Raw genomic sequence first — 15,554 nt, 5'->3', positions numbered from 1 at the left:
TAGGTTGTTCTGGGGAGGAAAAAAAGAAAAGGTTGTTTGTGGGGAATAAAATCCAAGTTACAAATTGCTTATAAAATAATAGTGGACTACAACCTATAAGTTATTCAGGAAAAAAAAATTGGATCCAATTGTACAAACTACTACAAGTTGTGAGGAGAAAAGGTCTAGTGAATTGCAAGCTCTTCTGGGAAAAATAAAGGTCTATAATTTTCATGCATTACAAGTTATTCTTTTTAAAAAGGATGAAAAAGGGTCTAGGATTTTGTTAGACTACAAACTCTCCAGTAATAAAAAGAGATTCAGGATTTTAATGCACTACAAGCTACAAGCTGTTCCAAGGCAAAAAAAAAAAAAATAGGTCTAGGAGTTTGGTGGACTACAATCTACAAATTGCCTAAAAAAAAAAGTCTAGAATTTTAGTGGACTACAACCTAGAAATCGTTCTGAAAAGAAAAAAAAATGTCTTGCATTTCAGTGAACTACAAGTTACAAGATATTTTCAAAATAAAAATGTCTAAAATCTTCTTGGAGTACCAACTATTTTGAAAAAAAAAAAAAGATCTAACATTTTAATGCACTTCAAGTAAAAAAAGTTATTATAATAAAAGGTAAAAAAAAAGTTGTCCTGGAAAACAACTCAGGATTTTAATGTTCTACAAGTTATATGCTGTTTGGGAGAAAGAAAAGCTCTAGGATTGTACCAAACTATAATCTACAAGTTTTTCTGGAAAGAAAAAAAAAAGAAAAAAAGGTGGTTTGGGTGAACTAAAAGCCAAGTTAAAAATTTGCCTTTTAAAAAGTCTAGGATTGTAGGGGACTTGAACCTACAAATTGTTCTGGGGGGAAAAAAAGGCTCCAATTTTAGTGGACTGTATTCTTCATCTTGTTCTGAGTCATAAAAAGTCTAGTATTTCAGTGGACAACAAGTTGTTCTGAGGGAACAAAAGGTCTATTGCATTGCAAACTATTCTGAAGGGGGGAAAGTCTAGGATTTTAATGCAGTATATGTTATTCTAAAAAAAATTAAGTCTAGGATTTTTTAGACTAGAAACTGTTCAAAACAATTAAAAAGATCTAGAATTATAGTGGATGGCAAGTTACAAGTTGTTTGGTGGGGAAAAAATTAGGATTGTAATAGACTATAAGCCATAAATTCTTCTATTGAAACTTCTAGAGCTTTAGTAGACTGCAAGCTACAATTTGTTCTGGTGGGAAAAGGTCTAGTGAATTGCAACCTTCCTGAGAAAGAAAAAAAAAGTCTAACATCTTAGTGCATTACAAGTGATTCTAATTTAAAAAAAAAAAGGTGAGAAAAGGTCAAGGATTTTGTTGAACTACAACAATAGTAAAAAAACAAAAACAAAACAGACACAGGATTTTAATGTAAAGCTACAAGTTGTTCTGGAAAAAAAATAGGTCTAGGATTTTGGTGGACTACAATCTACAAACTGCCTGAAAAAAAAAAAAAAAAACTAGAATTTTAGTGGACTACAATCTACAAATAGTTCTGAAAAGAAAAAAAAAAGCATTGGATTTCAGTGAACTATAAGCTACAAGTTGTTTTCAAAATAAATTCAAGTAAAAAGTTAAAAAAAAATAGTCTAGGATTATGGTGGACTATAACCTACACATTGTTCTGAAAAAAATTGTCTCCAGTTTTAGTGGACTACAAGCTACAAACTGTTCTGAGTGATAAAAAGTCTAGGATTTTGGTGGGCAATTAAGTGGCTACAGGTTGTCTTAAAAAAAGAGTCTAAGATTTTAGTGGACTAAAAGCTACAAGTTGTTCTGAAAAAAAAATTAAAAATGGCTTTGGACTCTAGTGGACAACTAGCTACAAGTGGTTCTGAGGGAACAAAAGGTCTAGAGTTTTTGTGAACTATAAACTACAAGTTGTTCTGGAGAAAAAAGGTCTAGTAGATTTCAAACTGTTCTGAAAAAAAGGTGTAGGATTTTAGGGCATTATAAATTATCCTAATTAAAAAAGATGAAAAAAGTCCAGGAATTTTTTGGATTACAATCTAAAATTGCCAAAAAAAAAAAACTGTCTAAGATATTAGTGGGAAAAAAATCTAGGCTTTTGTTGGACTACAAACTATTCAGGAAAAAAAAAAAAACAGATGCAGGATTTTAATGCACTACAAGCAATAAACTGTTCTGGTAAAAAAAAATAGGTCTAGGATTTTGGTGGACTACAATCTAGAAACTGTTCTGAAAAGAAAAAAATGTCTTGGATTTCAGTAGACTACAAGGAAAAGGTGTTTTCAAAATACAAAGGTCTAAGATATTGCTGGTCTACAAGCTATTTTAAAAAAATCTAAAATTTGAATGCACTTCAAGCTACAGATTATTCTAATAAAAGGTAAAAATAAAGTTGTGGGGAAAATTCTAGGATTTTAATTTAGTACCAAGTTATATGTTGTTTGCGGGGAAAGAAAAGTAGGATTATACTGAATTACAAGCTACAAATTGTTCTGGAGTGGGGTGGGGTGGGGGAGTGGTTTTGGTGGACTAAAAGACAAATTAACAAATTGCCTAAAAAAATAAAGACTAGGATTATAGTAGATTGCAATCTACAAACTACAAAAAAAATAGTCTCCAATTTTAGAGGCTACAAGATACAAATTGTTCTGAGTGATAAAAAGTCTTCAGTGGACAATTCAGTGGCTACAGGTTGTCTTTAAAAAGGGGGTGAAGGTTTACTATTTTAGGGGACTAAAAGCTACAAGTTGTTCTGAAAAAAAAATTAAAAATGGCTTTAGATTTTAGTGTACAACTAGCTACAAGTTGTTCTTAGGGAACAAAAGGTCTAGAGTTTTGGTGAACTATAAACTATAAGTTGATCTGGAGAGAAAAGGTCTTGTGGATTGCAAACTATTCTGAAGGGGAAAAAAGTCTAGGATTTTAGGGCATTATAAATTATTCTTAAAAAAAGGTTTAGGATTTTGATGGACTTTGAGCTGTTCAGTAAAAAAAATATCTAGGATTTTAATGTACTATCACCTACAAGTTGTTCTGGAAAGAAAAAAAATAGGTCTAGGATTTGGTGGACTACAATCTACAAATTGAATGAGAAAAAAAAAGACTAGAATTTTGGTGGACGACAACCTACAAATTGTTCTAAAAAAAAGTCTTGGATTTCAGTGCACTAAAAGATACAAGGTGTTTTCAAAACAAAAGTATCAAAGATCTTATAGGACTATCAGCTATTTAAAAAATCTAACATTTTAAAAACACTTCAAGTTACAAGTTTTTCTAATAAGAGGTTTTAAAAAGTCTAGGATTTTAGTAGACTACAAGCTACAGTTAGGGTCTAGGTCTAGGATTTTAGTGGACTGAAAGCTACAAGTTCTAAAAAAAATAGATTTTTTTTTGGACTATAAACCATAAATTCTTCTAAAAAAGATCTATAAAGTTTTGGTGGACTATAAACTACAAGTTGATCTGGAGATAAAAGCTCTAGTGGATTGCAAAGCTGTTCTGAAAATAAAAAAGACTTAGGGTTTTAGTGTTTTTTCAAGTTATTCTAAAAAAAAAAGATTAAAAAAATGTTTAGGATTTTGTTTGTGGACAGTAGTCCACAAAACTGTCTGGTATTTTGAAACTGTTCAGGGGGGAAAATGATCTTAAATTTAAGGCATTACAAGTTACAAGTTGTTTTGGGGAGGAAAATGAGTCTAGGATTTTGGTGAACTACAAACTAAAAATTACTTGAAAAAACAGTTTAGAATTTTATTGAACTAGAATCTACAAATTGTTCTGAAAAGAAAAAAAAATATCTTGGATTTTAGAGGACTACAATCTACAAGTTGTTTTCAAAATTAAAAAGTTCTAATATTTTGTTGGACTTCCAGCTATTTAAAAAAAAAACTAACATCTTAATTCTCTTCAATCTACAAATTATTCTAATAACATGTTAGAAAAAAGAGGATTTTGGTGGACTACAAGCTGTAAGCTGTTCTGAGGGGGAAAGGGTTTAGAATTTTAGTTGATTAAGAGCTGTTAAAAATAAAGTTGTAGGATTTTAGTTTACTACAGGCTGCAGTACAAATTATTCTAAAAAAAGTCTAATATTTTAGTGGACTACAAGGTGCAAATTTTCCTTTTAAAAAAGGGGCTAAGATTTTAGTGGACTACAAGGAAAAAAAGGGCTAAGATTTTTGTATACTACAAGGTGCAAATTGTCCTAAAAAAAAAAAAGGTCTAAGATTTTTGTAAAATACAAGGTATAGGTTGTCCTTTAAAAAGGTCCCAGATTTTAGTCTACTACAATATATAAATTGTTCTTTAAAAAGGTTTAAGATTTTAGTGGACTATAAGGTGCAAACTGTCCTAAAAAAAAAGTCTCAGATGGTAGTGGACTACAATATATAAATTGTCCTTAAAAAAAAAAAAGGTCTAGGTTTTTAGTGGGCTACAAGGTACAAATTGTCCTTAAAAAAAAAAGGAAAGGTTTAGGATTTTAGTGGACTACATGGTGAAAATTGTCTTAAAAAAAAAAGGTCTAAGATTTTTTGTAAAATACAAGGTACAGGTTGTCCTTTAAAAAAAAAAAAAGGTCCCAGATTTTAGTGGACTACAATATATAAATTGTTCTTTAAAAAGGTTTAAGATTTTAGTGGACTATAAGGTACAAATTGTCCTTTAAAAATAAAAAAGGAAAGGTTTAGGATTTTAGTGGACTACAAGGTGCAAACTGTCCTAAAAAAAAAAAAAGTCTCAGATGGTAGTGGACTACAATATATAAATTGTCCTAAAAAAAAAAAAAGGAAGGTCTAGGTTTTTAGTGGGCTACAAGGTACAAATTGTCCTTAAAAAAAAAAAAAGGAAAGGTTTAGGATTTTAGTGGACTACATGGTGCAAACTGTCCTAAAAAAAAAAAAAAGGTCTAAGATTTTTTGTAAAATACAAGGTACAGGTTGTCCTTTAAAAAAAAAAAAGGTCCCAGATTTTAGTGGACTACAATATATAAATTGTTCTTTAAAAAGGTTTAAGATTTTAGTGGACTATAAGGTACAAATTGTCCTTTAAAAATAAAAAAGGAAAGGTTTAGGATTTTAGTGGACTACAAGGTGCAAACTGTCCTAAAAAAAAAAAAAGTCTCAGATGGTAGTGGACTACAATATATAAATTGTCCTAAAAAAAATAAAAAGGAAGGTCTAGGTTTTTAGTGGGCTACAAGGTACAAATTGTCCTTAAAAAAAAAAAAAGGAAAGGTTTAGGATTTTAGAGGACTACATGGTGCAAACTGTCCTAAAAAAAAAAGTCTCAGATTTTAGTGGACAACAAAGTACAAATTGTCATTTTAAAAAAAGTCAAAAATTTTAGTGGACTACAAGGTGCATAATGTTCTCTTAAAAAAAAAAAGGCTAGGATTTTAGTGGGCTACAAAGTACAAATTGTCCTTTAAAAAAAAAAGGAAAGGTTTAGGATTTTAGTGGACTACAAGGTGCAAACTGTCCTAAAAAAAAAGTCTGTGATTTTAGTGGACTACAATATATAAATTGTTCTTTAAAAAAAAGGTTTTAAGATTTTAGTGGACTATAAGGTACAAATTGTCCTTTAAAAAATGTCTAGGATTTTAGTGGATTACATGGTGCAAACTGTCCTTTTATTAAAAAAAAAAGTCTAGATTTTAGTGAACTATGAGCTACAAGTCAGTCAGCAGTGAGATATGGTAGCCAAAAAAATTAATACAAGAACAGTCTTCATTAATGATGGCATAAATTCCAAGGACTGGGAGATTATAGTTCCACTGTACTATGTCCTAGTCAGATTTGATCTGGAGTACTGGGCTCTCTTCTGTGAGCAACAAATTAAGAAAAATATTGATAAGTTTGAGAGAGTCCAAAGAAAGGCAACCAAAATGATGAAGCATTCATTATGAGGCTTAGTTCAACTAACTGGAGATATTCAGCAAGTAAAAGACATAAAAAAGAAGAAATATGATAACTACCTTAAGATATATGACAAGTTATCATTTGGAGGAAAGATTGACATTCTCATTGGCCTCAAGTGCAGAATTAGGAGCAATAGGTAGAAGGTACAAAGGCACAATTAGATTTGATATGAGAGAAAATTTCCAAATAATCAGTGTGGGAGCAAAAAGTGGAACAGCAGCATTAATAATGGCTTGGAAGTCTTTAGGTAGTCCTTGGAAGTCTTTAAGTAGAAGCTGGATGAAATGCTTTGCAAGGCTAAATGCTTCTAAATAAATGTTAACTATTAGTAATAGCAACAAATTTATTTCATATTTGAGTTGGACTAGATGGCCACTAAAAAAATCCCTTCTAAATTTCCAATTCTGTGATTCTGTAATTCTATCATGTCTATTTCCAGCTTTCCTATGTAATTTTGAACTGTCCTGCATATATCCCTTCTACAGGCTTTCCCCATGCCTAGAACAGACTCTCTCATTATTACCTACTAAAATCTCTCTTTTCTTTCAAGGTCCAATTCAAATGCTACTTCTTCTATGAAGTCTTCCTATATTTGACAAAATAGAAAAAGTTCTCCTCTTCCTTGAAAGCCTCAGAGCACTCTGTCCTCCCATAGCCTTTAATAATTTTCTAAATGTAATGATTTTTAAAAAATTATTATTACTGTTCTCAGTGCCTACTACTTAAGTATAAGCCCCTTGGGGATTGGGGACTTTCCCACATACACACACTTTATTTCCCCATCCCTTAACCCAGAGCCTTGCATAGAATCCAGTAACTTCATGCATGTTTGTTAAAATGAATTAGATTGAGTTGTCCAGTGTAGGAAGGCAGTAATGCCCTCAGGGGCAATTGAATTGTGAAAGGTTGCTTGCCCCTACACCAACCGGATAGCCCCCAGTCTGTTTTTTCTTTTGAGCTCTTGCTTCTGAATTTATAGTTTTTCTGTCTCTTCTCACCATGTCAAATTGTGAGACATTAGTTCTTGGTGTATGCCTCCCTCTAGTCCCCCTTCTCATTTGCTGCTCCTGATATATTGTACAGTGGAAAAACAGATACTGAAGCTTGTTAGATCTATGTTTTAAATAAGTCTAAAAAGATTATAACAGAGGGACTCTGAGACTCTCTTCATGAATAAGGTGTATGAACTCTATTTCATTTGTTTTGGCTGGTTATAAGCCTTTTCTGGTTTATTTTCCAGTGTCCTGGATAATAGAAATTATTGGAAAAATAATCTTGAGATGAGCAAAGTGTTGTTCTTTCCAGAAGCTGTTCTTAGATCTTACAATTCATGACAAACTGATTCATATATTTCAAACATATAGAAATATACATAAAACATGTATACCTATAATAACATAAAGTTAAATTAAAGTATATGAAAGTTAAGCATATCTTGAGAGTGAATAGTTGAAGTAATCAGATAGAATAATTCTGGGAACTTGGGTTTATACTGATAAAGAGGAAGCTTCTGGTTCTTTAATTTATCTGAGAAATTTTCCTGGATGATGTGTAATTGTTTAAAACAGAGCTTTTTCATCTTTTTGGTATTGGGGATCCCTTTGGCAGTTTAATGAACAGCACCTCTTTGCAGAAAAATGTTCAGAAAAGCATAAAATAAAACATATAGAATTACAAATAAAATTAATTTTATTGAAATCCAGTCATCAATTAAAAAAATGTTCTAGGACCCTAGCCTAAGAACTCCTGGTCTAAAATATGGACAGCAAATTCCTTATCAGGTTAGATAAGGGAGAATGGTGTTTTAGACATATTATTTTGGAAAAAACTTAGAGGTAAAATAAATGCTGAAGGAATTACAGGATCACAATGATGAGATGAGAAATTAGAAATAATCCACTTCAAACACAATTTACAAATAAGGAAAAATTGTATTAAAGGGAGTAAATTATTTGATATGAAACCCAGTAGGGTAAAACTGAGAATTGAACTCAAAAGCCTCAGACTCCAGCTATTGTGTTCTTTTCTATTAAACCATGGGGTATTGAGGTCCAAAAGATATACATACTTTAATATGTAACTCTCCTGTATTAGGAGAGTTAGTTGCATACTGCCTCCATAACCCCATGATGCAGTCATTTTCCTCTAACCTACCCCTTCAAGCCACCAAGGAACTATCTCATCCAGCATCTTTTCCCTACTATCTTTTTTTCTGAGACAACTGGCATTCTCTCCTTGATAACTTGGTTGATCTCACCTTCAGTTATTTCTTTTTCACAGAGACACATGGAGACTTTTGTAACCTTTCTCCTTCTTTCTTTTACAACTAAATCTGCTCCAGTAATCTCCAGAAAATATTTTATCCTCTTTTCTCAGTTAACAAACTTTTGTTTTTTTGTGATTCAAAAACAAACAAAAAGCATGCACATGTAAACATGTCCACAGTCCTAATCATAAATGCTGAACTAAGTGGCAGCAGTGCTACTTTACTAAGAAAAAGAAAAGAAAAAAATATTCAGTTCTGAAGTGAAATTAGATCTGATAAAGAGCCAGAGTTATCAACTTCTAAAGCCCTTAAAATGGTCTATTAGTCCTTGACAAGAAGACCCTCAAAAATCTTCATTTATTTTTAAATATATATTCATTTGAAAAAGCTTCTGTGTAAGTATAGTGAAAGGAAAATTTTTAAATAAAAATTTTTTTTCCATTTTTATTAGTTCAATTATTAGAATAGCCAGATTATCTATATTTTTTTACTATACTATCATTCTATGTTCCTAATCAGAGGGACTGAAACTCTCCTCATGATAAGGTGCATGAACTCTATTTCATTTGTTTGGGCTGGTTATAAGCCTTTTCTTGTTTATTTTCCTGAATAATAGAATATATTTCTGAATAATAGAAATATTTCTGAATAATAGAAATTATTAGAAAAGTAATCTTGATATAAGCAAGTTGTTGCTGTTTACAAAATTTGTTCTCTAAGATCTTACAGTGTATGACAAACTGATTTTTGTATATCAAACACATAAATATATTAAAACACATACATATATATATATATATAACAAAGTTATACTAAATTAAAATATCACATGAAAGCCAAAGTTAAACATGTTTTGAGAGTTGATGTTTGAGGTAATCAGGTAGTTGATACACACACACATATAAATATATCATATTTCCATTACATCATGACTAAAGGGATTTTGTTGATTAGCCCTTGAACACCAATTCATCATTTTTTTCCGGTGAAAAATCTGTCTCTTTATCAAAATAACAGATTTATAATTGAATATTTTAAAACACAGCTCATTTGTAGCTTGGAATTGCCTTTTTATGACCCATCCCTTGCCCTCAGTAAGATTAAAATCTAGGTAGTTGTTATCCTCTATCCTTTATAAAATGTGTTTTTCTCTTCCACATTTCTTGTCCCTATTCAGAACATAGCTTGGATCTCAAACTTTCTTGTCTGCACACACACACACTCACACAATCCATGACAATACAAAGTATGTAAAAGAAGTTTTCTAAGGGGAAGCCCCCCACCCACCCACCCCCAAGTTATTCATTTCTCCAGCAGGTACCAAAGTTCTGGGGTATTTTGGAGAGAACTAGTCCTTTAAAAATCTGCTGGAAACAATAACATAGCACATACCCAGCTCAGTCACCATGTTCTGGCCATTTTAGTGATCCCTTCTGAGCTATTAGAAATGTCATGTAGAAGCATTGATTTTCATGTCTGTGAAACAAATGAAGGGTATACTTTTAAAAACAAATAAAACCTCACAGACTAATTCCAAAGATTAATGTTTGATGAATAGCACGAAGTGCTGAACATAGTAATAACACAATAATGTAAGGCTCAAGACTAGCAATTGACTCCCCTGAGGTTAGAGTCCAGCTTTGGTGAGTCACCATTACATTGGGCACTAAATGAAGATGACTTTTTTGTTAACTTCTAGGAAGTAAACTTTACTTCTAGACTGGACTGATAAGTGTCTTAGGGTGATGTTGTATACAAGCAAACTGGCTAATTCTCAAAGATAGGAAGGTGAACTGAAATCATTCATCTAATTGGTCATCTTAGAAAAACAACTTATAGTTGGTAAGACTTGGCTTCAACACTTGCCTAAATGACTTTGCTAGGAGCTTCACCTCTAAGGGAGCTGGGGCAACTCTCTAAGACTGAGATGCAGAGAAATTACACATCTGCATTGGTAGAGTGATGAATCTGATAAAATCACTATTACAGAAATAAAACCCCTCCAAAACAAACAAACAAACAAACAAAAAAACCTTTAAATTAATTAAAAAGTGTAGATGAATTGGACTTGATGGTCTCTCCACTGGCCATCCCTGTTATCTAGGCATCTCTCTTTGCCTCTGATAAATTCTCAGGAATTTCACCAGCCCTTGATCCTCTATTTCCTGTGCAAGATATATTTTGCATTAAAGCAGTAAAAAACAACAATAATAATTATGATGACCAGATTTCATCCTCAATGTGTTCATATAGCCCCTGAAAAATAAAGGGGATTTTATAAAAATAAAACTAACTTGTATTCTTTGATTAGAAAAATATTGCTTAAAAGTAGTTGTTGTTTTGTGTGTGTGTGTGATTTTAATAGACAACTGAGCAGCCTCCAAGAATTGTAAAGCTCCCAACTGTCTGAAAATTGGGGTTCAGTAATATCAAAGTACAAAAATCCTTTGTATTTTTTTCTTCAGGGTTACAAAACCAGACTCCCACTCAGTTTTCTAAGATATTTTATATTCCAATTATATATGCATACTAATGTGATGAATTAAAAAGGATATGAGCATTTGTGAAATGTGAATGTATGTATGCTTGGTCACCCCAAAAGTTCTCTGAGTATTGCTTGGACTCAGAGAAACTTTTATAGGGGAGACAAAACAGAGTAGTTAGGGTGGAAATGGAACTTTCAGGACAAAATGATTCATGGAAACACAGTGAATGTTTATGGAACAACATTAAACAATTACAGTGCAGTGTCCATCCTCTTTGGTGGGATGATACACTTGCTAAAAACACAAAGGAAATGGCTCCAAAAAAAAAAAAAAAGAAAGAAAAAAGAGCCTCCTGTACTCACCTTTGGAGGTAGGGCAGTGCTTGGGTTGGGACAGCAGCAGTAGGCAATTGGGCATTGTCCCGGTGGTCTGCGGGCTAATCTGCATTTCTTTGCACTTTCTCTGAGGGGGAGAAGGGAGGCAACTGGAAAGTTTGCCCAAGTGCACTTGGGATCCTGAAAATTGCCCCCCTATATTTTGGGAAGTCTTCGGACCCACCACTGATCACATATTAGGCTTGTTTTCTCGGTCTCCTAAAGGATTCCTTCATTTAAAGATTATAAAGTATCTGTTCCCGCTCTCTGGGGGTCTTTTACATTTTCTATAAGGAACCAATGGGTTACGCGAGTCTAATGGCCACTTCTGATTAAACTTTCAAAGGGTGTTGAACCCAGACCAGCTAGCAAAACCCGCTAGGGTTTTTTCAGTCCGCGGCTGTATCCAAACATTCACGGGTGCCCCCAGCCTCACTTGAACTGAGAGCCAAGGAAAGCGTGCGTGGAAGGGACCAACCAGCTTCACAAGCCCGCGCACACCCCAAAGGAGTGAGGAAAAGTGAATCAAAGAAGACCCCAGGCTCTCACACTCAAAGAAAGTAAAGTCATAGCCAAGAAAGTCCCGGGCCTCGATTACAAAGAAGGTACGAGCCAGAGACCCCAGACTCACGCACGCACGCACGCACGCACACGCGCACGCTCAAAGGCGAGAGTAAGAGAAGGAGACATCCCCCCACCCCTAGGCTCACAAAGAAAAAGCGAAACGGAGCCCCCGTCCTCAAAGAGGTTGAGGGCCCCGCTTCATAAACAAACTCGGGAAAAGGTCCCGGCCTCACAAATTCATAGAGGTAGCGCGCGCCCCCGAGAGAGCCCCTAGCTTCAAGCTCATTGAGTATGCTGACAAGAGACCCCAGCCTCACGGGAAAAGATAAAAGATCCAAAATAGGAGAAATGTCCCAACCTCACAAGCTAATAAAAAGGTTGAAAGCAAGAGAGACCCCGGCCTCACAAGCACAGAAAATAAACAAATAAGGAAACCAGTAGAGACCACAAGCCTGATGCACATAGATTAAGAACGCAAGCAGGAGATGTAGACCCCAGCCTCACAATCTAATAAAAACGAGAGCGAGAGCAAGAGACAGACCCCGGCTTCACAAGCACAGAAGGAAAAAAAAATGTATAGGTAAACAGACCCCAACCCCGCCGCGCGCGCACACACACACACGGAGAGTGCAAGCAGGAGAGACCCCAGCCTCACCCACAGAGGAAAAAAATATATATATAGGAGACCTCAATCTCACGCCCTGGGAAAGACTGGAGTGAACAGACCCCGTTCTCACACGCAGAGGGGAGAAAAATAGGGAGACCCCAGCTTCACACATACGGGATGGGAGGGGGTTGGGGGCACCAGAAGAGACCCTAGCCTCACACACAGAGAAAGGAAGAAAAAACAGCGGAAAAGACCCCTGACTCGTTTGTCCAGATAAAGATCGAGAACTGGAGAGAGACCCCAGCTTCACACGCACCGGGAAAAATAAAAATTAAAAACGGAAAAGACCCCCAGATTCACAAGCAAAGAGAAAAAAAAAACAAACACACACACATATATATATTATACATATATTTAAACAGAAGACACCTCAGCTTCAGCCGCTACAAAAAAATAAAGCGCAAGAACGGGCAAAAAGACCCCAGAGTCATACACACAGATAAAGAACAAAAATAAGAGAGACCCCAGCTTCACCACACACAGAGGGTGAGAGACCCCCCACCTCATAAACATGCAGGGAGAGAGCCCCCAGCCTCACAAACACGGAAAGCTAGCGCTAAACACGCGCGCCCGGGAAAGCCCCCACCTCTGGCGCATAAAATTAGCAAGAGAGAGACCCCAGCCTCACACGCCCAGGTAAAGAGTGAAAACAGAGACCCCAGACTCACACTCAGAGAAAGAAGGGAAGTAGGAGAAAGACCCCAGTCTCATGCACCCAGCGAAATCGATCAGCAGAGACCCCCATCCCCACACGCCGAGAGAAATAGAGAAAACAAGAGACCCCAACCCCACATGCCCAGAAAAACCGAGAAACCAAGAGACCCCATCCCCACAAGCACAGATAAGAATCGAGAGTAAGAGAGACCCCAGCCTCAAACGAACAAAGCGCGAAAACAAGAAAACAGGAAAGACCCCAGACTCTCACGCACGGAGAAACAGCAAAAAAGCAGGAAAGCGACCCTAACCTCACTCGGAGAGACCCCAGCCTCACACGAACAAAGAGCCAAAGCGAGAGCACAGGAAAGACCCCAGTCTCCCACACAAAGAGCGAGAGCGAGCTGGCAGGAGAGACCCTAGCCTCACGCACAAAAAGCGACGGCTGCACGGCAGGAAGAAGAGACCCCAGACTCACACGCACAGAGAAAGAGCCAAAGCAGGGGACCCCAGCCTCACAGGCACAAAGAGCGGGAGCGGGAGCGCGAAAAAGGGTGAAGAAGGTAAAAAAAAAAAGACCCCAATCTCACACGGACAAAGAGGAAAAGCGGGAAAATAAGAGAGACCCCAGACTCACACGCGCAGTAAAAAAATAAATAAACAAAATCAGAAGACCCCCAGCCTCACGCACAAAAAGCGAGAGCGAACGAGCGAGAGACCCCGGCCTCTGTCACACAGAACCCAAGAGCAGGAGAGAGACCCCAGCCTCATTTGCAAAGGGAAATAGAGAGAGACCCCGGCCTCTCAAGCACCAAGAGCTATCTAGCGAGAGGGCAGAGCCCCCAGCCTCCCAGGCAGGGAGAAAAAGCCGGCGAGATCAGGGGAGAGACCCCAACCTCACCCCCCTTCCCCGAGAGAAAAGGAGAGCGAGTGAAAGACCCCAGTCTCCTAGATACAGAAAAAGATCGAAAATGTGGGGAAAATCCCTGGCCTCATTGACACAAAGAGCGAGAGCGACCGAGCAGGAGAGAGACCCCAGCCTCATTGGAACCAAAGAGCGAGAGCGGGAGCAATCCCCACCCCACCCCCAGCCTCGCTATCGGAGGAAGAGGCTCAAAACACACATTACTTGGTTGAAAACATGAAGTTTAATAACACTAAAAGGGTAGGTAGAGGAAAATCGCTTCTCTCCCCCCCGCAAAGAAGAGAGAAGACAGAGGGGCAAACAATATGGACAGACTACAAAGAGTTAAGTGTTGATAGTGGCAGGTGGGGCGCGGTAGATATGCAATTGAAGATACTTTAAGAGGGTAAGGGGCTTGGGTGGGAGAGATGGCCAGGAAAACGTTTCTAAATCCCTGTATTGAAAAGACAGGGCCAAGAGTTAGGAAAAGAACCAACTAGAAGCCGAGAAGCCAGAGACTGTTAAAAGTTTACTTTGTTAGGAAAAAAAAAAGGAAGAAAACTAAATCCGTAGTTTAAAACTTCAATTCGAGTTGAGCTCTGGCATTATTTGTAAGTCAGATCGAAGATAAATGATTGAAACTCTACAGGGACCTGATTTTTCACTCTCTAAACTTTTCCCGCCTCGCCTGAGGACACAAGTGGAAAAGTTTCACTGATGGATGATGGCTCTTGTCTCGCTCTTAGTCTCTGCTGCTCCCCTGCGGCTGCCAATGAGAACAACACGAAAAGTTTTACTTTTCTTGCTTTTTTTTCCCCTCTCTTGCATTGACGCAAATAAATTTTTTTTTTTTAACCTTGGGCGTCAAACCCTTTTCCTGCGTAATGCTTTCTCGGTTGAAATAAAATAGATATGATTTTTTTCTTTTTTTTTTTGGCTCCTATGTCAAGAAATAATGATTGGTAAGTAATTGGAATGTGGTTATTCTTTTCCCTAAACCCATCTACCCTTGTGTGTCTGTCTCTCAGTATGTTTCTGAATACTAATATAGAACTCTATACACAGATAGAGATGCTCCCCATTTTTCAAAACAATCTGTATGCATGTGAATACTAATATAGATCTCTATATACAGATATAGATGCTCCCCATTCCTCAAACCAATTTGTATGTATGTGAACACTAATATAGATCTCTATATGCAGATATATGTGCTCCCCATTCTTCAAACCAAAGAACAGAAGGGGGGTCAGGAATTTATGCAAAGGAGCACACTCAGAACTCTCAAGGTTATAGGAGTCATCTATCCCCTGGACTATTGCAATGACTACTTTCCCTCCTTTTAATTGTGCTCCTCCAACCCCATACACAACCCAATTCATAATGCTCATAGTTAGCTTTAAGACATGCATGGGACCATATCATTGACACTCTATTTCCTTTAGATTCCCTCTTTAACCTGGCAATTAAAAACCCATTAAAAATTAAAAAATTAAAAGAAAACAATATGTTTCCTCTTTCCAACTTTATTTCATACTTCTTCCCTAATTCACTCTAGGTTTTGGTCAAACTACTTTTTGTTCTGTGATCTCAACATACATTTTCCCAACTCAGTGTATTTGCATAAACCATCATCCCCACTTGGAACTTATATTATCTTCATCTCTATCAGAACACTTGTCCTCTTTAAGCTTCATTTCAGGTGACAACTCATTTCCATGAGCTCAATCAGCCATAAG

General features: G+C 36.3%; 1 long non-coding RNA gene across 3 annotated transcripts in view; it reads right to left on the bottom strand.

Moving 5' to 3' along the window:
- Positions 1-13,418, bottom strand: part of LOC103097436 (uncharacterized) — a 159,529-nt gene extending 146,111 nt beyond the window's left edge. For 2 of the 3 annotated variants that reach the window (XR_008912938.1, XR_008912940.1), the window contains exons 1-2: positions 11,015-13,418; positions 9,559-9,642 (exon numbers count right to left, since the gene is read on the bottom strand). This is a non-coding gene — a long non-coding RNA (uncharacterized LOC103097436). The remainder of the gene's footprint in view (positions 1-9,558; positions 9,643-11,014) is intronic. The other variant, XR_008912939.1, reaches the window with a different exon arrangement.
- Positions 13,419-15,554: the final 2,136 nt, after the last annotated feature.

This window comes from Monodelphis domestica, chromosome 6 (assembly GCF_027887165.1).
Source record: "Monodelphis domestica isolate mMonDom1 chromosome 6, mMonDom1.pri, whole genome shotgun sequence".
Lineage (NCBI taxonomy): Eukaryota > Metazoa > Chordata > Mammalia > Didelphimorphia > Didelphidae > Monodelphis > Monodelphis domestica.
Note: the sequence above shows the minus strand (reverse complement) of the source record. Positions and strands in the feature narration are given on the sequence as shown.